This window comes from Arachis ipaensis, chromosome B8, assembly GCF_059453495.1.
Source record: "Arachis ipaensis isolate K30076 ecotype BB chromosome B8, ASM5945349v1, whole genome shotgun sequence".
NCBI classification, from domain to species: domain Eukaryota; kingdom Viridiplantae; phylum Streptophyta; class Magnoliopsida; order Fabales; family Fabaceae; genus Arachis; species Arachis ipaensis.
In genome coordinates, this window is record NC_142443.1 from 129,249,715 (window position 1) to 129,274,049 (window position 24,335).

At 39.8% G+C, this 24,335-nt stretch overlaps 1 protein-coding gene and 1 pseudogene across 9 annotated transcripts in view; one reads left to right on the forward strand and one right to left on the reverse strand.

The window, feature by feature from the left end:
* CPSF73-II (cleavage and polyadenylation specificity factor 73 kDa subunit-II) overlaps positions 1 to 24,335 on the forward strand; it is a 67,020-nt gene that overhangs the window by 6,084 nt on the left and 36,601 nt on the right. The window lies entirely within an intron of this gene.
* Positions 6,147 to 7,167, reverse strand: LOC148549831 (uncharacterized; annotated as a pseudogene).

A 24,335-nucleotide genomic window follows, 5' to 3' on the forward strand; every position in this document is an offset into this window, starting at 1 on the left:
GCCTAAACTCTAGCTTCTACAGTGAGGAAACGTGCATCAATGCACTTGGGCCGCATCCGGAGTCGACCATGGGTCCAAAATGTCTCTGGTTCAGCAATGACTCAGAAGATCGAGTCCCAATCAAATCCAAACTTTTCTCACTGATGTAAGACCTCTTAGTAGCCATCCATGTCACTTGGTACTGGTAAGACATTAAGTACTTGCTGGATAGCCTCTTCTGAAACTGAGACTTGCTTCCGGCGCATGTATACCGATTGAAGAAAGGGAAGATGGTAGTTAGTGTAGAATTCTACCACCCATGAGAGGTTGACCTCCTATGGTTTTCTCAGAAGAAACTCCCATCCTCGCCGTTCAATGCGGGGTAGAATGCAAGGAGCCAACTTTGTCAAGGCTCGGACCAAGCCATGACTGACGCTCAAGGGACAAGTCCCTCAGCAAGCCAAACGACCAAATTTTCAGAAAAACAGACAGAATCTCCTATATTTCTAGGACCTTACCAACATAAATATTAACTCCCTGTATCAATAATAAACATCCATTTCCAAGGACAACAACAACAACACATTCCAATCATATCCACCATCAAGTATATCCAAAATACGCATCATATATATATATCAAGTTGATAACTAGAGTATATGGTTAAATTTATAAGTCATACATAACCAAATCATAATTACTACCTAAACAGTTCAAGATTCAAAATAACATAACCCACACGAGGATCCTGCCTGTGATATATGGAGCATTGACATAATCTAAATTTTGAGTAAAGGTTCCATTACATAATTACTTAGCCCTTGGAAAGAAGAAGGGCTCACCAAAATGACTAAGATCTACTGAGGGGCAGGTGGAATGGAACCGGGAATGACTCCTGTATCTGAAAAATATGGGAATATAATAGGGTGAGTTTTACAACTCAGTGAGCAAACATTACATCTATAACCCACACGAGACAATACAGAGTTTACCTTGAAAATTATATTTCCTTTCAGAGATGAGAAATTTATATTAATTAATTATGCAAACAAAAAGATAGGTAGTTAAGCGGATGAACTGAAATGGGAGTTCTCATTCCAGAAGTCAAATCAAATCAAATATTACACACTTAGGGCGGCTCCACCTCTAAGGGTAGCCCTTTCCTCTAGTGTTCCCGTACGGTATAACAGATCCAACGTGTGGCCTACACGTTGGGCTAGCAACGCCCCTGCTAGCTGAGGTCTGAGTTAGATGCATCTAAGTTAACGTCATAACCGCCGTTAACTACGGTTTTCTAGTCAGAGTCTCCCAAACCAATCCAAACCAAATCATTTATAACAAATCTCTAATAATTATAACATATTACTAAATTGTCATATTAAATCAAAAATATATTAAGAATGCATACTAAAATTTAATTAAAATTTAATAAAGTCAAATAAAAAAAACATGTATGCTTTACAAAATATATAAATATCGTCTCGTGTGTATTTTTATAAAATTGTGAGTTTCATGAATCATTATTTATTTCAAGAATTCAAAAATCACAATAGTAAAATATTTTCAAACTCCAAAATTAATGATTCAACAAAATATTGATAATAATATATTTAAAAACAATTATAGATATAATATCCACTCACAACTTGATTTCAAAGAATCGGAAGCAACTCTGAGCGCGCCAACGAGCTACCAAATGATGTCCAATAACTCTACAACTCTAAAAATATGACAATAATGATGTTTGTGAGCTGCTAACATTGTCAATTAACATAATCTAACTCATCTTGACCAAAAGTCCCAAATTTCCTAATCCTAATAACCCTAAATTCGGATTTATATATACCCATAAATATAGAGATGACAAAAATTGGAGATATGGCTAATTATTGAGTCAAAGAGTTACCTTGAAGCCTCAATAATAATTGGAACTCAAAGTTGAATGCTTCTTTCACTCATTAAGTTAACATTCCATGATTTGGGATTTTGAGAAAATGAGATTTTGAATGAATAGAGATAGAATAGAAAAAGAAAGAAAGGTAAGATGATGAAGATGAGTTTGATAATAGTGTGAAATTACAAGAAGAGATGAGAAGATGGAAGAGTTGAATGAGAAGGGAAGAAGAAGAGAAGGTTTTAGGTTTTGTTGGAAGGAAATAAAAGAAAGTGAAAGAAAGAAAGGGGGACGGGGGACGGGGTCTTCGAAGGAGGGGAGGGGAAATAGGGAAAGAAATTTAAGTGGGGGCATGTGCCCCCCACGTGCTTTCCTTTCCTTTTTCTTTTTTTTTTTGGTCATTACATTCTCTCCCCCTTAAGAAATTCGGTCCCCGAATTTCGAATTCATATATGGTGATAAGTGTGATAGTTACCTTCGGACTCAAACAAATACGGATATTTGTTGCGCATAGCGTCCTCTACTTCCCAAGTTGCTTCTTCTACCTAATGATTCTTCCAAACAACCTTCACAGACGCTATCTCATTAGAACGTAGTTTCTTTACTTGGCGATCAACTATAGCCACTGGTTCCTCTTCAAATGATAAATCTTCCTTAAGCTCTATGGCTTGTGGTGCAAGCACATGAGATGAGTCATGAAGGTATTTGCGCAACATTGATACGTGAAAGACTGGATGAATCATAGATAACTCAGGCGGCAATGCCAAGCGGTAAGCAACTGCACCTATTCTGTCCAGTATCTCAAATGGACCAATGTATCAAGGACTAAGCTTGCCTCTTTTCCCAAACCTCATCACTCCCTTCATAGGCGACACTCTAAGAAATACCTGATCACCCACTGAAAACTCTAAGTTACGCCTTCTATTATCAACATAAGCCTTCTGCCTACTCTGAGTTGCTAATAAACGTTCTCTTATTATGCGAACCTTCTCAACTGCATCTTGTACCAAATTTGGCCCCAAAAGCTTAACCTCACCAACCTCAAACCACCCAACAGGTGACCTGCATCTTCTCCCATAAAGAGCCTCAAAAGGTGCCATTTGAATGCTGGCTTGATAACTATTATTATGAGAGAACTTGATCAAAGGTAGATAGCTGTCCCAATTTTCACCAAAATCTAGAACACAACACCTTAATATGTCTTCCAATATCTGGATCGTCCTCTCTGATTGTCCATCGGTTTGAGGGTGAAAAGCTGTGCTAAGATCCAGACGAGTTCCTAACGCTTTTTGAAAAGATTTCCAAAAATGAGAGGTAAACTGGGGCCCGCAATCTGAAATAATGGACACTGGAATTCCATGTAGCTTAACTATCTCATCAACATAAAGTTGAGCATATCGAGCTGCACTAAAAGTTATTTTTACCGGAAGAAAGTGAGCTGACTTTGTCATTCTATCCACAATTACCCAAATTGAATCAAAACCTTTAAAGCTACGAGGTAAACCTGTTACAAAATCCATCGTAATCCTTTCCCACTTCCATTCAGGTATCTCAATTTGTTGCAATAACCCAGCAGGTCTTTGATGTTTAGCTTTAACCTGTTGGCAAGTTAAGCAATGAGAAACAAAAACTCCTATGTCTTTTTTCATGCCTTCCCACCAAAACAATTGTTTCAAATCTTGATACATCTTATTGGAGCCTAGATGAACGGTATACTTAGAATTGTGAGCCTCCTCCAAAATAGCTTTCTTCAAGTCATGGTTATCTGGCACACATAAGCGTTGACCACAACGCAAGACATCTTGATCAAGAGAAAAGTTTGAGTTCCTCCCATTGCGAACATCTTCTATAAGCTTTCTTAGTTTTGGGTCATCACGTTGTGCAGCCTTGATCTGTTCTATTAGGGAAGATTGGGCTCGAACATGTGCTAAGAAAACTCCTGATTCTCCAAGGTCAAATTGAATTTCACCAGCCTCCAATTGATGGACTTCTTCAACAATTGGTCTCCTTGCAAGAGTGATATGGGCCAAGCTACCCATAGATTTTCTACTGAGGGCATCTGCTACAACATTTGCCTTTCCAGGATGATACAAAATAGTACAATCGTAATCTTTTAGCAACTCCATCCATCTCCGTTGTCTCAAATTTAAATCTTTTTGTTGAAATATATACTTCAAACTCTTGTGATCTGTATAGATCTCACAGGTCTCACCATAAAGGTAGTGTCTCCAAATCTTCAAAGCAAAAATGACTGCTGCCATTTTCAGGTCATGAGTTGGATAATTCTGCTTATGCCTCTTGAGTTTTCGTGAGGCATAGGCAATAACGCAGCCATGCTGCATCAATACACAACCCAGTCCTATCCGAGATGCATCACAAAAGACTGAGAATCCCCCAGACCCAGAAGGTAAAACAAGAACTGGTACTGAGGTTAGACAAGCCTTAAGTGTCTGAAAACTTTCCTCACAAGCTTCTGACCATTGAAACTTCACATTTTTCTGAGTTAACTTGGTTAATGGTGCCGAAATTCTCGAGAAGTCCTTGATGAATCGCCGATAGTAACCGGCCAATCCTAGAAAGCTACGAATTTCCGTCACTGTAGTAGGCATTGGCCACTTCTGAATGGCTTCCACTTTCTTTGGATCCACCATGATTCCATCTTTTGATACCACATGCCCCAAAAATGTCACTTGATCAAGCCAAAACTCACATTTAGAAAACTTAGCATAAAGCTTGTGATCCCTTAAGGTTTGTAACACAATCCTCAAATGATACTCATGCTCCGTAGCATTTTTCGAATACACCAAGATATCATCGATGAAGACGATAACAAAGCGATCTAAGAAAGGTTTGAAGACTCGATTCATTAAGTCCATGAAAGCTGCAGGCGCATTCGTCAAACCAAAGGACATTACTAAGAACTCATAGTGCCTATAGCGAGTACGAAAAGCAGTTTTTGGAATGTCTTCCTCTTTTATCTTCAATTGATGGTACCCTGAACGCAGGTCGATTTTTGAGAAACAGGTAGCTCCTTGAAGTTGATCAAACAAATCATCAATCCTTGGCAATGGATACTTGTTGCGAACAGTTATCTTATTGAGCTGACGATAATCCACACATAGTCGCATCGTTCCATCCTTCTTCTTTACAAATAGAGCAGGAGCTCCCCACGGAGAAGTACTAGGACGAATGAATCCTGTCTCTAGCATATCTTCCAATTGAACTTTTAATTCTCGTAACTCAGTTGGAGCCATACGATAGGGAGGAATGGACACAGGTTGGACTCCCGAAGCCAAATCTATGGAAAACTCAACTTCACGGTCAGGCAGCATCCCCAGTAGCTCATCAGGGAACACGTCAGGGAATTCTCTAACAATAGGAACCTGATCAAGACTAGGCACTTTGGCATCAACATCCCTAACAACTGCTAGAAATCCTTGGTTTCCCTTATCCATCAATTGCATAGCACTCATAGATGAGATGATGCTAGCTAAAGTGGGACAGTCATCACTCTTAAAAACAAAAGGTGAGATACCCGGTATGTCAAACTTCACAGTTTTGGAGTAACAGCCCACATCAGCATGACAAGCTGCTAACCAATCCATGCCTAAGATGACATCAATATCTTTCATTGGTTCTAAAAGAATCAAATCAGCTAAGGTTTCAACCGTATTAATTTTAACAACACAAGACCGAAACACGACTCGAACCACCGTGGAGACTCCAAGTGGAGTGCCAACATGAAATGGGTGGGATAACAGTTCAGGTTGTTTATTGAAATGAGATGCAAGATGTGGAGATACATATGAATAATGAGAACCCGTATCAAATAGCACTCGAGCATCTAAAGAACAAACTTGTAAAGTACCTGCCACCACAGCATTAGAAGCTTGAGCATCTTGATGTGTTAAAGCGTACACACGTGCCTGACCTCTTCCTCTTTGGCTCTCTCCTCTGTTATAAGTCTGACCCTTGCCACCTGCTCCGCTGCCACTAGGACCAAAAGAATTTCCAATAGACATAGCTAAAGATGATGGCATTGGTGTTGTAGGACGTGCAATACCTGGAGCAAAGCCTCCTCTAGGATTTGGACAATCCCTCCTAAGATGACCAGATTGACCACAACCAAAACATGCACCAGTAGCCTTGAAACATATACCAGAATGGTAGATCCCACACTTCTGGCAGTAAGATTTAGTTGGTCTTGTCTGATTAAAACCATGTCCGCTAGATTGAAGGGTGCCCCCAACAAAAGGTCTTGGACTCGAAACACTCATAGGAACAGATCCAGAAGAAGCAACCCCACCGAAAGATGTTTGAGGACGAGCTCGATACCCCGAATAACCTTGCTGATTAGTCTGACCATGATGAGACTGAAATCCTCCTGAACTAGCTCCACCAGAAAATTGTCCCTTCATCTTAGGCTTCTTACCAACATCCTTAAAAGCATTTCTCTCCGCTATCCCAGCTTCAATTCCATAAGCAGAGTTTAGGACATCCTTAAAAGACATGCGTCTGACTTCAGGCATAAGAGTAGTGAACATAGGTTCTGCCAATCCATGAACGAAACGACGAACTTTCATCTCTTCTGAATTCACCAAGTATGGAGCACTCTTAGAAAGTCTAGTAAACTCCTTAGCATACTCAGTCACTGTCATATTCTCTTGCCTTAATCTTTCAAAGGCAATTGCATCTTCTGCTTGCTTGTTAGCTGGATAAAATCGAGCGAGAAACTCTTCAGTGAACTCTTCCCAAGAAGGAGGAGGAAGTCCGGTTGCTTCTTTGCTCTCAAGAAGAGACTCATACCAATATCTTGCCGAACCACGCAAGTTGTAGGATACTAACTCAACAGCCCATTCCTTGGTGCACTTGAGAGCTCGAATAGCTTTCTTTGCGTCCTCTAGATATTGTTGTGGATCTTCATCCAATGAATCTTCATTGAAAGTGGACGAATTCAACTTTAAATACTTCTCAATTGGTGGCTCTTGATCCCCAAACAATTGATGAACTCTATGAGGCTGAGGATTTGGCATACTAGGAATGCCTGCTCCGCCCCTATTTTGATTTGTTAGGGCCTGTAATACCGCATTAAGGGTTTGATTCATTCCCCTTAATTCAGCCGCTAAGTCCGGTTGAGCCTCTCTTACTGCGGGGTTCTCTCTTTCGCGCCTATCAGCTATCCTTTGGCTCCTTGGCCTTTGTCGAAGCGCTCCAAGTGGCGAAAAAACTGCCCTATTGGACTCAGCAGTATCAGGAGCATTAACAGCTCCACCACGTCTTTTCTTAGGTGGCATCTTCTACCTATTGAGTAAATAAAGCGATTGGATCACCAACGACATATGTATATGGAGTTAAAAAACAATAGGACAGACAGAAAGAATTATGAGACCAAAAGATTGAGGACAACTTTCTATAGGCCTCTAGTAACATCACACTTTGTGAAAATGGGCCGGCTTCCATTTACACAATTGTGATCTTACTAAAGAACACTTGCTCCATATTACACAGGAAAACCTAAGGCTCTGATACCACTTTGTCAAGGCTCGGACCAAGCCATGACTGACGCTCAAGGGATAAATCCCTCAGCAAGCCAAACGACCAAATTTTTAGAAAAACAGACAGAATCTCCTATATTTCTAGGACCTTACCAACATAAATATTAACTCCCTGTATCAATAATAAACATCCATTTCCAAGGACAACAACAACAACACATTCCAATCATATCCACCATCAAGTATATCAAAAATACGCATCATATATATATATATATATATATATCAAGTTGATAACTAGAGTATATGGTTAAATTTATAAGTCATACATAACCAAATCATAATTACTACCTAAACAGTTCAAGATTCAAAATAACATAACCCACACGAGGATCCTGCCTGTGATATATGGAGCATTGACATAATCTAAATTTTGAGTAAAGGTTCCATTACATAATTACTTAGCCCTTGGAAAGAAGAAGGGCTCACCAAAATGACTAAGATCTACTGAGGGGTAGGTGGAATAGAATCGGGAATGACTCCTGTATCTGAAAAATATGGGAATATAATAGGGTGAGTTTTACAACTCAGTGAGCAAACATTACATCTATAACCCACACGAGACAATACAGAGTTTATCTTGAAAATTATATTTCCTTTCAGAGATGAGAAATTTATATTAATTAATTATGCAAACAAAAAGATAGGTAGTTAAGCGGATGAACTGAAATGGGAGTTCTCATTCCAGAAGTCAAATCAAATCAAATATTACACACTTAGGGCGGCTTCACCTCTAAGGGTAGCCCTTTCCTCTAGTGTGCCCGTACGGTATAACAGATCCAACGTGTGGCCTACACGTTGGGCTAGCAACGCCCCTGCTAGCTGAGGTCTGAGTTAGATGCATCTAAGTTAACGTCATAACCGCTGTTAACTACGGTTTTCTAGTCAGAGTCTCCCAAACCAATCCAAACGAAATCATTTATAACAAATCTCTAACAATTATAACATATTACTAAATTGTCATATTAAATCAAAAATATATTAAGAATGCATACTAAAATTTAATTAAAATTTAATAAAGTCAAATAAAAAAAACATGTATGCTTTACAAAATATATAAATATCGTCTCGTGTGTATTTTTATAAAATTGTGAGTTTCATGAATCATTATTTATTTCAAGAATTCAAAAATCACAATAGTAAAATATTTTCAAACTCCAAAATTAATGATTCAACAAAATATTGATAATAATATATTTAAAAACAATTATAGATATAATATCCACTCACAACTTGATTTCAAAGAATCGGAAGCAACTCTGAGCGCGCCAACGAGCTACCAAATGATGTCCAATAACTCTACAACTCTAAAAATATGACAATAATGATGTTTGTGAGCTGCTAACATTGTCAATTAACATAATCTAACTCATCTTGACCAAAAGTCCCAAATTTCCTAATCCTAATAATCCTAAATTCGGATTTATATATACCCATAAATATAGAGATGACAAAAATTAGGGATATGGCTAATTATTGAGTCAAAGAGTTACCTTGAAGCCTCAATAATAATTGGAACTCAAAGTTGAATGCTTCTTTCACTCATTAAGTTGACATTCCATGATTTAGGATTTTGAGAAAATGAGATTTTGAATGAATAGAGATAGAGTAGAAAAAGAAAGGAAAGTAAGATGATGAAGATGAGTTTGATAATGGTGTGAAATTGCAAGAAGAGATGAGAAGATGGAAAAGTTGAATGAGAATGGAAGAAGAAGAGAAGGTTTTAGGTTTTGTTGGAAGGAAATAAAAGAAAGTGAAAGAAAGAAAGGGGGACGGGGGACGGGGTCTTCGAAGGAGGGGAGGGGAAATAGGGAAAGAAATTTAAGTGGGGGCATGTGCCCCCCACGTGCTTTCCTTTCCTTTTTCTTTTTTTTTTGGTCATTACAACCTTGTCCGGTGGGGCGAGTAGATGCTCGGCATGATAGTTCCTTTCAACCATGGCGGGGAACACAAGTTCACAGAAGCGGTTGGGGAACCTTGAAGAATCCTTTGCCGGTTTGCTCTTCTCTTTTTCATCAATAGGAGCGGGTGCATTCGCCTTCTTAGATAGGGGTTTGGCTCCTAATGAAGAGTGTGCCTTAGAGTTTGACTTTTGGGGTGCCCTCTTTGCGGCTGGTTTCCTTGAAGCTTTCTCCTTGCCTTTCTTGGTGGCCATCCTGAAAAAGGAAGGGAAAGAAGGAAAGCATTAAACCCAAAGAATCATCTCAACAAAAACATGCAAGTGAAAGGTAGTGCTCAAAAGAAATAGTGCAACAAGGTGATCATAGAGACATGGGTCACAACACTTCGCATAGGATACAAGAGGGAGTAAAGCATGCAATATGGCATGAGAAGAATGATCTCAAGCATCCATGACAAAGAGCAAGTCATGTTCAATAAGTATCTAATTAGCAAGCATACACTCTAAGCAAGCAAAGTAGACTCAATACATTTAGAAGAAAGCAAGTGAGTGAGGAAGAAGCACCAAATTGAAGGTACATGATTAAAATAAACCAAAATGGCATTCGTGCATTTTCTCAAACACTTGGTGTTCAGTTATCAAGCAATGAGCAATTATGAGATACTCAACCAATTAGAAGCCCAAAATGAAATATCAATAATCACACAACATCACCTACTGTCAAAGATAATGAAAGATAACAAGAAGATCTATTAAAGCAAATTAAAACTCAAATTCAACATTCATGGAAAAGCAAAAAAGGGAAAAAGTAAACAAACAAAAAGCAAGTAGTGTAATCATGCAACTAAAAGAGGAAATAAGTGAATCGACAAGAAACATCTTACTAGAAGAAGAGATTATGCAAAGAGAGTAAGAGATGAGATATAGAAGAAGTAGAACCTTGAGAAGTGTAAAAGAATCAAGGTAGAATTTTCTTTTTGTGAAAATGAGAAAGAGATAGAAGAGATGTAGTGCCACCGGAGGTGGTGGTGGTCGCCGGTGAGTGGCGGGAGACGGTGGTGAAGTATGGAAGAAGAAGGAGAAGAGAGGAGGTGATGGGAGAAGAAGAAGAAGAAGAAAGGAAATAAGAAAAGAGGTGAGAAAGAGGGAAGAGACAGGGCGCGCCAGGTTTAAAACTGGGTCGCGCAATCAACGCGCGCGCGCACGGTGCGCTAGCGCGTCGATGAGGGTGGAGCGAGGGGTGCGTACGCGTGAAGTCAGTTGGGCTCCTGGCACAGAGTAGGCCTAACTCTCGGGCTATTTGTACCAGAGTTGGCATGCAGCACAGGCGGCACGGACACGCACAGTGCGCGAACACGTGCCTGATCGAGTTGGCGACCAGTGCGGACGCACCAAGTACGCCTGCGTGTCAGTGCGGGCACAGAGTAGGCACAAATATGGCATAACTATCTGGTTTTTGTACCAGGGAGTTCAAATTGCACAACCGATGCGCGCGCGCATAGTGCGCTTGCGCGTCGATGGCCAAGTTGCAAGGGCCGCGCAGGCGGCATGCACACTGGCGCGTGGGTGCCTGGCATGAAGTGGGCACAAGGTGGGCATAACTCTCGGGTTTTTGGACCAGGAGTATGAAATGCACCACCGGCGCCCGCGCGCGGATGCCCCTTTTTCCTTTTTTTTAAACAATATAAAAAGGGCTATTCTAACATATTCTTGGCAGGTGTTTAAGCTAGTAGTCAAGAAAACACTCACAAATTCATGCACTATTCAAAACATAACATTCTCTCTACTTCAACCATTCATCCATACCAAAATGATGAAATCTATATGAACGCCCTAGTTATCCAACAAGATCAACAAAACTAGCATTCCTATGCAATCAACAACATCAAGAAGTCACAAAATGTACAAAAATCTAGAGCTAAAAGCAAGAAGGTATACACAAGGAAGATCTTACCACGGTGGGGTGCCTCCCACCAAGCACTTTTCTTTAATGTCCTTAAGTTGGATGGTCAGTCGCTCAAGCTTCTCCTCCTCTAGGTGCATCCGTTAGTAGGAACACCTCTAGCTCTTTTGGGAGCTTATAGCCATGGTATTTTTTCACTCTATGTCCATTCACCTTGAAAGTTGCTTCACTTTTAGGATCAAACAATTCCACCACCCCATAGGGCTTTATCTCCTTCACCTTGAAGGGTCCTTCCCATCTAGAACGGAGCTTGCTAGGCATGAATCTAAGCCTCGAGTTGTAGAGGAGAACCTCATCACCTTCTTGAAAATCCTTCTTCCGGATGTGATGGTCATGAAATGCTTTAGTCTTTTCCTTGTAGATCCGGGCATTTTCATATGCTTCGTTCCTCAAACACTCGAGCTCCTCTAGCTGTAACTTCCTAGCCACACCCGCCTTGGTTAAATCCATGTTGCACTGCTTTACTGCCCAATAGGCTTTATGCTCAATCTCCACCGAAAGGTGGCATGCCTTACCATAGATGATCCAGAAGGGACTCGTCCCCAACGGAGTCTTGTAGGTCGTCCTATACACCCATAGTGCATCTCCTAACCAGAGGCTCCAATCCTTCCTTTGTGGATTTACCACTTTCTCCAAGATTCTCTTAATCTCTCGGTTGGACACTTCTGGGTGGGTGATAAGCAGTGGCAACCTTATGCAATACTCCATAGCGCTTGAGCAGTGCCTCTACTTTCCTGTTACAAAAATGGGATCCTTGGTTGCTCACGATTGCTCGTGGTAACCCATAACGGCATACAATGTTATTCCTAATAAAATAAATGACGGTGTTGGCATCATCAAGGCGGATAGGTATTGCTTCTACCTACTTTGACACGTAGTCAACCGCTAACAGAATATATAGATACCCACTTGAGTTGGGGAACAGTCCCATAAAGTCAATGCCCCACACATCAAATATCTCCAGAACAACATAGGTTGCTGAGGCATCTCATCCCTTTGGGACGTGTTTCCTGACTTCTGACACTGATGGCAAGACACATAGAACCCGTTAGCATCCTTGAATAAGGTTGGCCACCAGAATCCACAATCTAACACCTTTTTAGCTGTCCACTGTGGGCCAAAGTGGCCACCACATTCGGATGAATGGCAAGCTTCAAGAATGGGTTGGATTTCAGATTCCGGAACACATCTTCGAATTACTTGGTCCACTCCCCTCCTCCATAAGTGAGGGTCATCCCAAATGTAGTATTTGGAATCACTCCTCAACTTGTCTCTTTGGTGTTTAGAAAAGTTAGGAGGGAAGATTTCTGCAACCAAGTAGTTCGCCATTGGTGCAAACCAAGGAAAGCTACCCGACACAGCATACAAACTATCCAATGGGAATGAGTCATCGATCGGAAATGGGTCAAATTTTAAATTCTCAAGGCGGCTTAAATGATCCGCAACTAAGTTTTAAGACCCACTCCGGTCCCTAATCTCAATGTCGAATTCTTGCAAAAGCAAGATCCAACGTACGAGTCTATGTTTTGACTCATTCTTTGTCAATAAGTACTTTAAAGCTGCATGATCTGTGTATACCACTATCTTGGACCCTAGCAAATAAGATCTGAATTTATCTAAAGCATGAACAATAGCTAGGAGTTCCTTTTCTGTAGTGGTATAGTTGGATTGTGCTGCATCCAATGTTTTAGAAGAGTAAGCAATGACATAAGGGAGTTTACCATCGCGCTGTGCAAGCGCGACACCTATAGCATGGTTTGACGCATCGCACATTATCTCAAACGGTAGCGTCCAGTTTGGGCCTCGCACAATCGGTGTTGTGGTAAGAACTCTCCTTAGCTCTTCAAATGCACTCACACATGCACTGTCAAACTCAAAGTCCACATCTTTTTGGAGTAGGTGCGACAATGGCAAAGCAATCTTACTGAAATCTTTAATAAAGCGCCTGTAGAATCCTGCATGTCCCAAAAACGAGTGGACCTCCCTCACAGATGAGGGATGAGGTAAAGTGGTGATAACATCGACCTTGGCCGGGTCTACAGAAATACCTTCATGAGATACTACATGTCCTAACACTATGCCTTGTCTTACCATAAAGTGGCATTTTTCAAAATTCAAGACAAGGTTAGTGTCAACACATCTAGCTAAGACTTTGGCCAAGTTCTCTAAGCAACAATCAAATGAAGTTCCATAAGCACTGAAGTCATCCATAAAGACTTCTAGACAATTCTCCATCAGATCGGAAAAGACACTTGTCATACACCGCTGAAAAGTAGCAGGTGCATTACATAGTCCAAATGGCATCCTTTTGTAGGCAAAGGTGCCAAAATGGCAAGTGAATGTGGACTTTTCCTGATCCTCAGGGGCAATGTGAATTTGAAAGTAACCAGTGAATCCATCAAGAAAACAATAATGGGATTTACCCGCCAAACGGTCCAACATCTTATCGATAAAGGGCAAAGGGTAGTGGTCCTTCCTTGTAGCGGCATTCAATCTTCTATAATCGATGCACACTCGCCACACGTTTTGTACTCTCTTGGTGACCACTTTACCGTCATCCTTTTTAACCGCAGTGATGCCCGATTTCTTGGGAACAACCTGGACCGGACTTACCCACTCACTGTCAGAAATTGGGTATATGATACCCGCATCAAGTAGCTTGGTGACCTCCTTCTTTAACACATCGAGGATATGGTTGGGTTGAGCCTCATTTGCGGTTGCCTAACTGGCCTAGCTCCCTCTTGGAGAAATATACGATGCATCCACTTGCGGGAATCAATCCCCACAATATCGGCTAGGCTCCAACCAATTGCCTTCTTGTACTTTCTTAGAACATCTAGGATCTTCCCTTCTTCTTCACTAGGAAGCTCACTAGCAATAATGACCGGAAACTTTTGGTTGTCCTCTAAGAAAGCATACTTCAAATGAGATGGAAGAGGCTTCAATTCACTCTTTGCCTCAAGCTGAGGTTCCTTTTCATCAAGCTCACGGGATTCATTCTCAACAACTTTCTCTTGTTCATCCTCGTGGTCATCCGTCTCTTCAACAATAGGGTAGCATAACTTGTTGTAGTCTTCTTCTCGCACTTCCGCTACCACTTCATCGATTACATCACATCGAAGAACAGAATGCTCTTCGGGAGGGTGCTTTATGGCTTCTTCCAAATTGAACTTGATAGTCTTGTCTCTGACCTCAAAAGAATATGTGCCGGTGAAGGCATCTAACTTGAATTTAAAGGTCTTAAGGAAGGGTCTACCAAGTAGAACGGAGGATGAGCTTCTATTTTCTGTTGGGGGCATTTCAAGGATATAAAAGTCAACCGGAAAGACCAAGTCCTTGATCGTCACAAGTACAGCTTCTGCTATTCCCATCACAGTGATCACACTTTTATCAGCTAAGGCAAACTTCGCCGCCGACTTCTTTAATGGAGCTAAATTCAACCGCACAAAGATAGAAAGCGGTATGATGCTTACGCAAGCTCCTAGATCACACATATAGTCATGAAAAGTGCGCCCACCAATACAACAAGACACCAAACAAGGCCCAGGGTCACCACATTTTTTTGGAATAGGCTCCATCAAGGAAGAAATCGAACTACCCAAGGATAATGTCTCCAACTCTCCTATCCTATCCTTGTGTGTGCACAAGTCTTTCAGAAATTTTGCATACTTCGAAATTTGTTGGATAGCATAAAGAAGTGGTATGGTTACCTCAACCTTCTTGAACACTTGAAGCATGTTCAAATCAAATTCTGGAGTCTTCTTTGCCTTCTTCACCATGGAAGGGAATGGGATAAGAATGGACTCATCCACTATAGCTTTCCTCTTGGGTTCCTTAAGGCTTACTCCTTCTTCCTCATGCCTTTTGTCTACCTCCTCTTCTTCATGTGGAGCTTCAACAACCACTTCTTCCTCATGAATGTCTTCTATGACCCTAGGAGGTATCTCCTCCAATGTAGTCCCCGACCATAGAGTGATAGCGTTGAGACCGCCCTTGGGGTTTGGAAGGGGTTGGGATGGAAGGTTAGAAGAGCTTGAGGGTTGGTTGGTGTTGTTGTTGGAGGAGGACATGGACATCTTTGAAAGCATGTCGGCGAGGTTGGCCAATTGAGCGCCCAAGGCATCAAATTGAGCCTTATTGCTCTCATCCCGTTTCTCCATAGCGGCTCTAAGCTCATCAACTTGATTGGTGGAAGATGAAGAGGTTTGGTTGAATTGTTGTCTATGGTGTGGTGCTTGGTATTTGGTGTAGTTGCTTTGGTTTTGGTTGTGGTAATTTTGGTTGGCTTGGGGTTGTTGTTGTTATGGTGGTATTGGGATGAAGATTGGTTGTTGTTGTGATGATAAGAAGAGTTGTTCCATCTTTGGTTTTGATTGCTCCCTTGTGCATTACCCATCCACCCTTGGTTTTGATTACTACCATGAGAGTAGTTGTTTTGGCCTTGAGAAGGATAGGGCGGATGGTTGTTGTAATTCACATTGGCCACGACAAGGGCATGCTCCTCTTAAATTTGATGGCATTGATTGGTGTAATGTGTGGTGCTAGCACACAAACCACAAATTCTAGGAGGGCCTTCAAGTTGAGCAACTGGTGGTGGGGCTTGGATGGAGTAGTATTCCTTTTGATCTTTTTGTATTTGCATGAGGATAGTGGTCATGTCCCCAAGCGCTTTGGTCAAGCTTGCTTCGGAAGGGGATGGTTCTACCACACCTTTGAGAGGATTACTTCTCACCATTACATGTTGTGTAGCCTCGGCAACATCATTTATCAATTTCCAAGCTTCTCCCTCCGTCTTATTTTTTGAAAGGGAACCACCACTAGAAGTGGTGAGCAATCTTCTATCTTCCACACAAAGACCTCCGGTGAAGTAACTAATGAGCAAGTGAGTGTTCAATCCATGGTGTGGACAAGATTCCAGTAGCCTCTTGAACCGAGTCCAATACTCATATAAACTCTCTTGGTCCCTTTGCATTATACCCGAGATCTCCTTCTGGACGTAATCGGTCTTCTCCGTTGGGAAGAACTTATCTAGAAACTCTCTTCTCAAGAAATCCCAATTGGTCACAATCTCATCCAGTAGCGAATAAAACCATGTCTTGCTTGCCCTTCAAGAGAGAAGGGAAAGGCAAAAACCATAATAGCCAACTCATCGGCTCCATGCCTTTGAGCCGTAGAACAAGCAACTTGAAAGTCTCTTAGATGTCGGATGGGGTCTTGACCCGGCAACCCATGATACTTAGGAAGTAGATGTATCAAGCTACTTTTCAACTCAAAGTTTAGATCAAGGTTGGGATACCTTACTTGCAAAGGTTGAAGTATGATATCCGGAGCTCCTTGCTCATGCAAAGTGATCCGTCGTGGCTCCACCAAGTATGGTTCACCTGTAGGATGCAAAGATGTATTAATAGTGCCAACAGAAGAATAGGAAGTAGCGGACTCCAAGTCACTCTCGGTACCGTCTAGTGACTCGGTATGTTCCTCAAGAGAGGCCAAAGTACTAGGCGTATAGTCCAACCGCCATCTAGCTTGCCGAGTATGTAACAAAGTTCTTTCAATCTCAGGGTCAAACTCGGCTAAGCTAGAATTCGGTTGAGACCGAGTCATCAAATTTGGGAGTCATAGCACACATACAAAAGAAATCTAAACTATAGCTAAGTATTGAAAGAAAGTAAACTATCTACAATATTCACATATTCGCATAACCAATATCAAGGCATATGTTGCAACCATTCCCCGGCAACGGCGCCAAAAATTTGATGGCCACAGAATACCGTCGGTAAGGAATTTCACAAGATTTTTGCGTTGCAAGTATAGCCCTCAACCGGCAAATAATCCGCGAATCAAATTTTGAAGGAATTGGTTGTCACAAGTTCAACCCCAATAAAAATAACCAAAGTATTCAAACCTCGGGTTGTCTCACAAGGAATGGGCAAACATGTGCTTCAACATTGGTTAGAATTCTGGAGTTGCAAGTTATGAGCAAGAAATTAAACTAAGAATCCTAACAAGCAAGTAATCTTGAAGTGCAAGAAACTAATTCAAACAACTAAAGCAAGATGTGAACAATTCCAAACTAATAAGATAACATCCAATATAATTCTACTCTAAGACTAACCAAATAACTATGACCAAGACAAAGCAATTAGGATTTTTGGAGTTTTCAAATATGAATAATAAAGCAACTCTTGGCTAGACATGGGAATTGGGATCACTATCCTTGTCTAATAACCATATCTTGACAATTATGAGGAACCAAACTCATTAAGTCTACTTCTATACTTGAAGTACGTTAAATGGTTTAGTCAACATCAACCCATAAGGTCCAACCTAGCTACTAATTGACTTAGTAGTAGGCTAGTGTCAATGGCTATCAAATTGACCACTAAGGGTTCTCAAATCATCAAATCCATTAGACCCAACGACTCAAGTTTACCCAATTTCCTTAGCCTAGGCCAAGAGTAAAGAGAATTACTCCATAATCAAAGGAAACATTTCATCAAACACATGGTAAGCATTACTAAAAGACATATTCAAATTGCAATTAAATTGAAATTAACAAGTACCCACTAACAATTATCAACATACAATCACTCAAACAACACAATTAACCATAAAAATCATCAATGTAACATTAACAATCCAAAATTCACAAGATTCATGAAATGGGTATAAAATGACAATTGACAAGAAAACATAAAACTAACACAAGATCTAAACAAAATTATGCTAAGAAATTCAAATTAAGCAATCAAAACTAGTAATTAACAAGATCCAATTCAGAATTCAACAAGGAAAGATCAAATCAAACTAGATCTAGAAAGGAACAAGGGTTTCTCTCTCTAGAATAACAAGAACAAAAAACTAGCTAAAAATTGTGTCTAAGTGTCAATGAATGATCCCCCCTTTCCCCTAGCATCCTTGGGTCTTTTCCATGCAGAACTAGCTTGAATTTGGGCCTCTTGAGCCTCAGAAATCGCCAGGCACGATTTCCTTTAATGAGGTCACGTGCAGCTTGTCGCGTATACGCGCTATGTGTGCGTGCGCGCCAATTGATTTTGTGATCCACGCGTGCGCGCCATGTACGCGTGCGCGCCGGTGTGGATTTCCCTAATATGCGCGGATGCGCCGATCTTTGCGCGCCGCTTCCAGCTGTCCCTACCCACGCGTGCGCGCGAGGTGCGCATGCGCGTCCATGCTGAAGTTCCCAAAAATCCAAATCTTCATGTTCCTTCCTCTTGTGCATGCTTTCTTTCTCTCTTTTAGGCCATTCTTGCCCTATAAATTCTGAAATCACTCAACAAACACGTCACGACATCGAATGGTAATAAAAGAAGATCAAAATATAGCAATTCTAAGGCAAATGAAGCATGCTTTCCATCATGGAGCAATATTAGGAAGAGAACATAAAACCATGCAATTCTTGTGGATAAGTGTGAAAAATATTGACAAAACCCCCCAAATTCTACACAATATAAACCACCAAATTGGGGTTTATCAGTCGTGTATTGTTAGCAAGATACATTAGCGCTCCAATGACACTAAGATATGGTACTTCAAAACCAAAGATATCTTCATTTTCTTCTTTAGGACGGAATTGATCCTTTTCTACATCCAAAGACCTTACGATCATTGGGGTGCTTAATGGATGTGACTTATCCATATAAAATCTCTTCAAGATCTTTTCTGTGTATATTGTTTGATGAATGAAGATCCCATTTTTTGTATGTTCGATCTGTAGGGCGAGACAAAATTTAATCTTTCCAAGATCTTTCATCTCAAACTCTTCTTTTAGTGTTTTTATAATTGTTGGAATCTCTTCAAGAGTTCCAATGATATTTAAATCATCAACGTACACAGCAATTATAATGAATCCAGATGCAGATTTCTTTATGAAAACACATAGGCAGATATCATCATTCTTAAATCCGTTTTTGGCCAGATACTCAGTAAGACACTTATGCCACATTCGTCTAGATTGCTTTAGACCATATAAAGATCTTTGCAATTTAACTGAGAATAATCCCTGTGAATATTCATTGGATGGTGTAGATATTTTTAATCCTTCAGGGACTTTCATATAGATATCACGATCTAATGAGCCATATAAATAGGCTGTTACCACATCCATTAAATGCATATGTAGTTTATGATATGCAGATAAACTGACCAAATAACGTAATGTTATTGCATCCACTACAGGGGAATATGTTTTTTCATAATCTATTCCAGGTCTTTGTGAAAAACCTTGTGTCACAAGTCGGGCTTTGTAGCGCACAACTTCATTTTTCTCATTTCGTTTTCTCACAAATACCTACTTGTATCCAATAGGTTTTACATCTTCTGATGTACGGACTACATGTCCAAAGACTTCACGTTTTGCAAGTGATTCTAATTCAGCCTTCATGGCTTCTTTCCATTTTGGCCAATCATTTTTTTGTCGACATTCTTCGACTGATCTTGGCTCAAGATCCTTACTTTCATGCATGATATTTAATGCCACATTATATGCAAATATTTCATTGACAATTGTCTTATTTCGTTCCCATTTTTCTCCTGTTAAGAGATAATTTATCGAGATCTCATCATTTTCATAATTTTCAGGTACCTGAACGTCTTCTGGCGTTAAAACTATATCAAAATTTTGGACAACTACAGGTGTCTTTACTATGTCTTTTTCAACATGAATAGTATTTACCTCTTTCCTTTTTTGAGGATTTTTGTCTTTAGAACTGACAGGCCTGCCACGCTTCTGGCGTGAATTTGTTTCAATGGCAATTTGTCCAACAGGGATATCAATTTGAATTGGGGCATTTTCCGCTGGTATAAAAGATTTGGTTATCCTCTTTGTATCGGAAAATGCATCAGGCAATTCATTTGCTATTCTTTGCAAATGTATAATCTTTTGAACTTCTAGTTCACATTACCCTGATCGAGGATCCAAATGCATCAAGGATGATGCATTCCAATTAAGTTCCTTTTCAGGAAGCTTATTCTGCTCCCCTAATGTTGGAAATTTTGATTCATCAAAATGACAATCTGCAAATCGGACTTTAAATACATCCCCAGTTTGAATCTCAAGATACCTTACTATAGAGGGAGAATCATATCCAACATATATTCCTAATTTTCTTTGGGGTCTCATTTTGGTGCGAGAAGGTGGTGCAATGGGAACATATATCGCACACCCGAATATTCTTAAATGGAAAACATTTGGCTGCTGGCCAAAAGCTAATTGCATAGGAGAGAACTGATGATAACTCGTTGGCCTCAATCGAATAAGTGCTGCGGCATGTAAAATAGCATGCCTCCAAGCTGAGGTTGGGAGATTTGTTCTCATAAGCTAAGTAATGGTCTAGCAATTAATTGGAGGAGTTTAATAAGTGATTCTGCTAACCCATTTTGTGTGTGAACATGAGCTACTAGATGTTCAACACTTATTCCATTAGCCATATAATAAGCATCAAAGGCATGGAAAGTAAATTCACCAGCATTATCAAGATGAATTGCTTTGATTGGGTTTTCTGGAAATTGTGCTTTTAATCGAATAATTCGAGCCAGTAATCTCGCAAACACCAGGTTGCGAGAAGACATAAGCACACATGTGACCATCTCGAAGATGTGTCTATTAGGACCATAAAATATCTAAAAGATCCATACGATGGATGAATTGGTCCACATATATCGCCTTGAATCCTTTCTAGGAATTTAGGGGACTCAAATCCAATCTTTACTAGTGATGGCCTTAAAATTAACTTTTCCTGAGAACATGCAGCACAACAAAATTCACTAGTTTTAAGAATCTTTTGGTTCTTTAGTGAATGTCCATGGGAGTTTTCAATAATTCTCCACATCATGGTTGTTCCCGAATGACCCAATTGATCGTGCCAAATTATGAATTCATTTGGGTTAGTAAACTTCTGGTTTACAATGGCATGTGATTCAATTGCACTAATCTTGGTATAATATAACCCGGATGAAAATGAGGGTAATTTTTCTAATATAACCTTTTTATTTAAATCATGAGTTATGATACATAAGTACTCATGATTTTCCTAACTCATTGTCTCAATATGATATCCGATTCAGCGAATATCTTTGAAACTCAACAAGTTTCTTAGAGACTTCGTAGACAATAGTACATTATTTATTATGAATTTTGTTCCTCTGAGAAACAAAATTATAGCTCTTTCGGAGCCTTCTATCACATTGTCTGAGCCAATAATAGTATTAACACATTCTTCTTTTAGCACAAGATGGATAAAATATATATCACTTTTGAGAATGGTGTGCGAACTTGCACTATCCGCAAGGCATACATCTTCATTATTTATCCTTGCTATTTTCTTCAAAGATAAATAATAATAAAATGAGTAGTAATACATGCACAGTCAAATTGAATTCTTGATTGGAATTATTTTTCTAAGAAACTGTTGAGTTAAGAAATTAACTAAATTAATTGATGATGACAAACATTATTTTTAGTGAGTTAAACACCCAATTAGTTTTTAATTGAATTTGTTTAAGTGTTGCAGGCCAAAGAAAAATAAAGCAGCAGCCCAATATGATGGACAATAAAACCAAAGCTGGTGGGTTACAAAACACTAACAGCCCGAAGGTGATGAACAGAAAGCAAATGGGCTAAATGGTAAGTGAATATGATCCAAGCCCAAGGGATTCCTCTCAAGCTAATCTCTCCAAGGTGTTGCCTCCAAAGCAATGTTCACCTTTTTCATTTGTGGTCAAAATCACAGAGAAAGAGAGAGAGAGAACTTCTTCTTACCCATTTTATCAAAGAAGAAAGAAAGAGAAGGGTTAAGCATAAATCAAATGTCTAATCGCCAAAATCAAACCATGTTAAGCTAAGTTAAAAGATAAAAGGTGATTTATTTCTATTTGCATCCAATTCATTTTCTTCACTCCATCTCCAACTCTCTGCGACACTTTTTTTGGATAAATGGAAAAAGGTATTTTTGATCTATGCTGTTGTAAATCAATGGTTCACAAAGTTACTTGGAGCCAAAGCACATTTTTAATGGTATGGATTTGGGGCTCATCACTGAACCACCATTCTCGCTGCTCAGTTGATTTTGGTTAAGCAAGAATATCAGATTTAAAATCCCTGATTTTAGGGTTAATGGAAGAAAGTGAAATGTCACTTATGGGAAGCACACAACTCAAGGAGTTGCCCTAGGAGAGAGCAACTGAACAATATGCAAGAAGATACAAAAGAAGATTTTTCATCCTTCAAAAGCCAAGGAGAGATAACCAGTGTTTTGAGGTTTATGTTCTGAGAAGAGTTCTCTGAAGAAGTTCATCAACTTGGACAGTGTTTCCTAGTCAAAGGAGCATTCCACCAGAATGAGAAACTAAATTAGATACAAGCCAATCTGGTTCATCACATAGCAAAGAGGCTGTTGAAGCATTAATCTCCTTCATGTTTTACAGATTATAATTTTCTTTTTAATGTTTATCTTTCTATAATTTCTTGAGGTAAAAGGCAGAATGAGAGAGCTCAAGTAAAAGCTTAAGAGTGGAAAGAGACAGAGTGATACACTTAAGTGAAAAGTTTAGAGTGATTTCAGATTTTTTTAGGTTGATTATGTGTCTTGTATCTTGTACCTGTGAGGTACCCCTTTCTTAGTTAGGTGAGCACTAAGAGTGAAGAGTTAGGTATTAGCATAACTAAGTCAAGTTAGGTTAGAACTTGAGAGTGAAAGGATTGTGTCAATCCTGTGGAATTGGTGTATGTAATACTTTAACTATAGTGGAAATTCCACCACTGTTGTGATGAAGACTGGATGTAGGTTGCATTGCACAAGGCAACCGAACCAGGATACATGATGGTGTCAAGTTTTCTCTTCCCTAATCTGTTCTGTTTTCTGATATTCATGAGACAAAATGAAATTGTCTCATAAATTTTCCGTTGATGAGTTCAAACAGATTCAGATTGAAAGTTTATTTTAAAGGGTTATTTAATTAAAGTAAAAGAAGGTCATAGATTCAACCCCCCTTCTCTAAGCCTTCTACAACCTTCAATTGATATCAGGAGCCTCGGTCTCAAGAATCAAGCTTCACCGCTTGGAGCAAATGTCCAATGTAGAAAAACTTGGGCACAACCACGGTTGCCTACACTCTAACTGAAGGCCAATCAAACAATATGCCTCCCTTCTTCAACGGGAAGAACTATGCCTACTGGAAAGAGAGGATGAGGATCTTCCTTCAATCCATTGACTACAACATATGGAAGATTATTGTAAGCGATCCTAAGATTCCAACAAAAACAAGTGTTGATGGAGTGGTAACTCCGAAAGAAGAAACTGAATGGAATGATGACGACAAGAAGAAAATGGAGCTGAATGCTAAAGCCATCAACCTTCTTCACTGTGCTATCAGCTTTGAAGAGTACCAAAAGGTGTCTAGATGCAAGACAGGCAAAGAAATCTGGGAAAAACTCTAGGTTACACACAAAGGCATTAAACAAGTCAAAGAAATGAGGATTGATATGCTGCGAAAAGAGTACAAGGTGTTTAATATGAAGGATGGAGAAAGTATTGATGAAGCATTTGAGAGATTCTCAATCATAATCAATAACCTTGATGATATGAGTACAACCTACTCAGAACAAACCCTAGTGAGAAAACTCTTTAAAAGCCTCACAAAGGAATGGAAAACTACTGCCACTGTCCTAGCCGAGAGCAATAACCTAAGCCCTATAACCTATGATGAGCTGAGAGAAAAACTCCTTACCTATGAAGCCACACACACAAACCCGGACTCAAAGAAAAAGGGAATAGCCCTCAAGTCAAAAATAGAATCAAAAGAGAGTGAGTCTAGTGATGGTATTTCAGATGATGAACTTGTGTTTTTTGTTAGGAGACTTAGAAGGATGATGAAGAACAAAGGCAAGTACAAGGGTTCAAGCTCAAAGGAACACAAGATGGACTTGAGCAAGGTGACTTGTCATTATTGCAAGGAGGCTGGACATGTCATGCTCAACTGTCCGAAGATCAAGAAGGAGGACAAAAGGAAGAAAGAAAAGAAAAG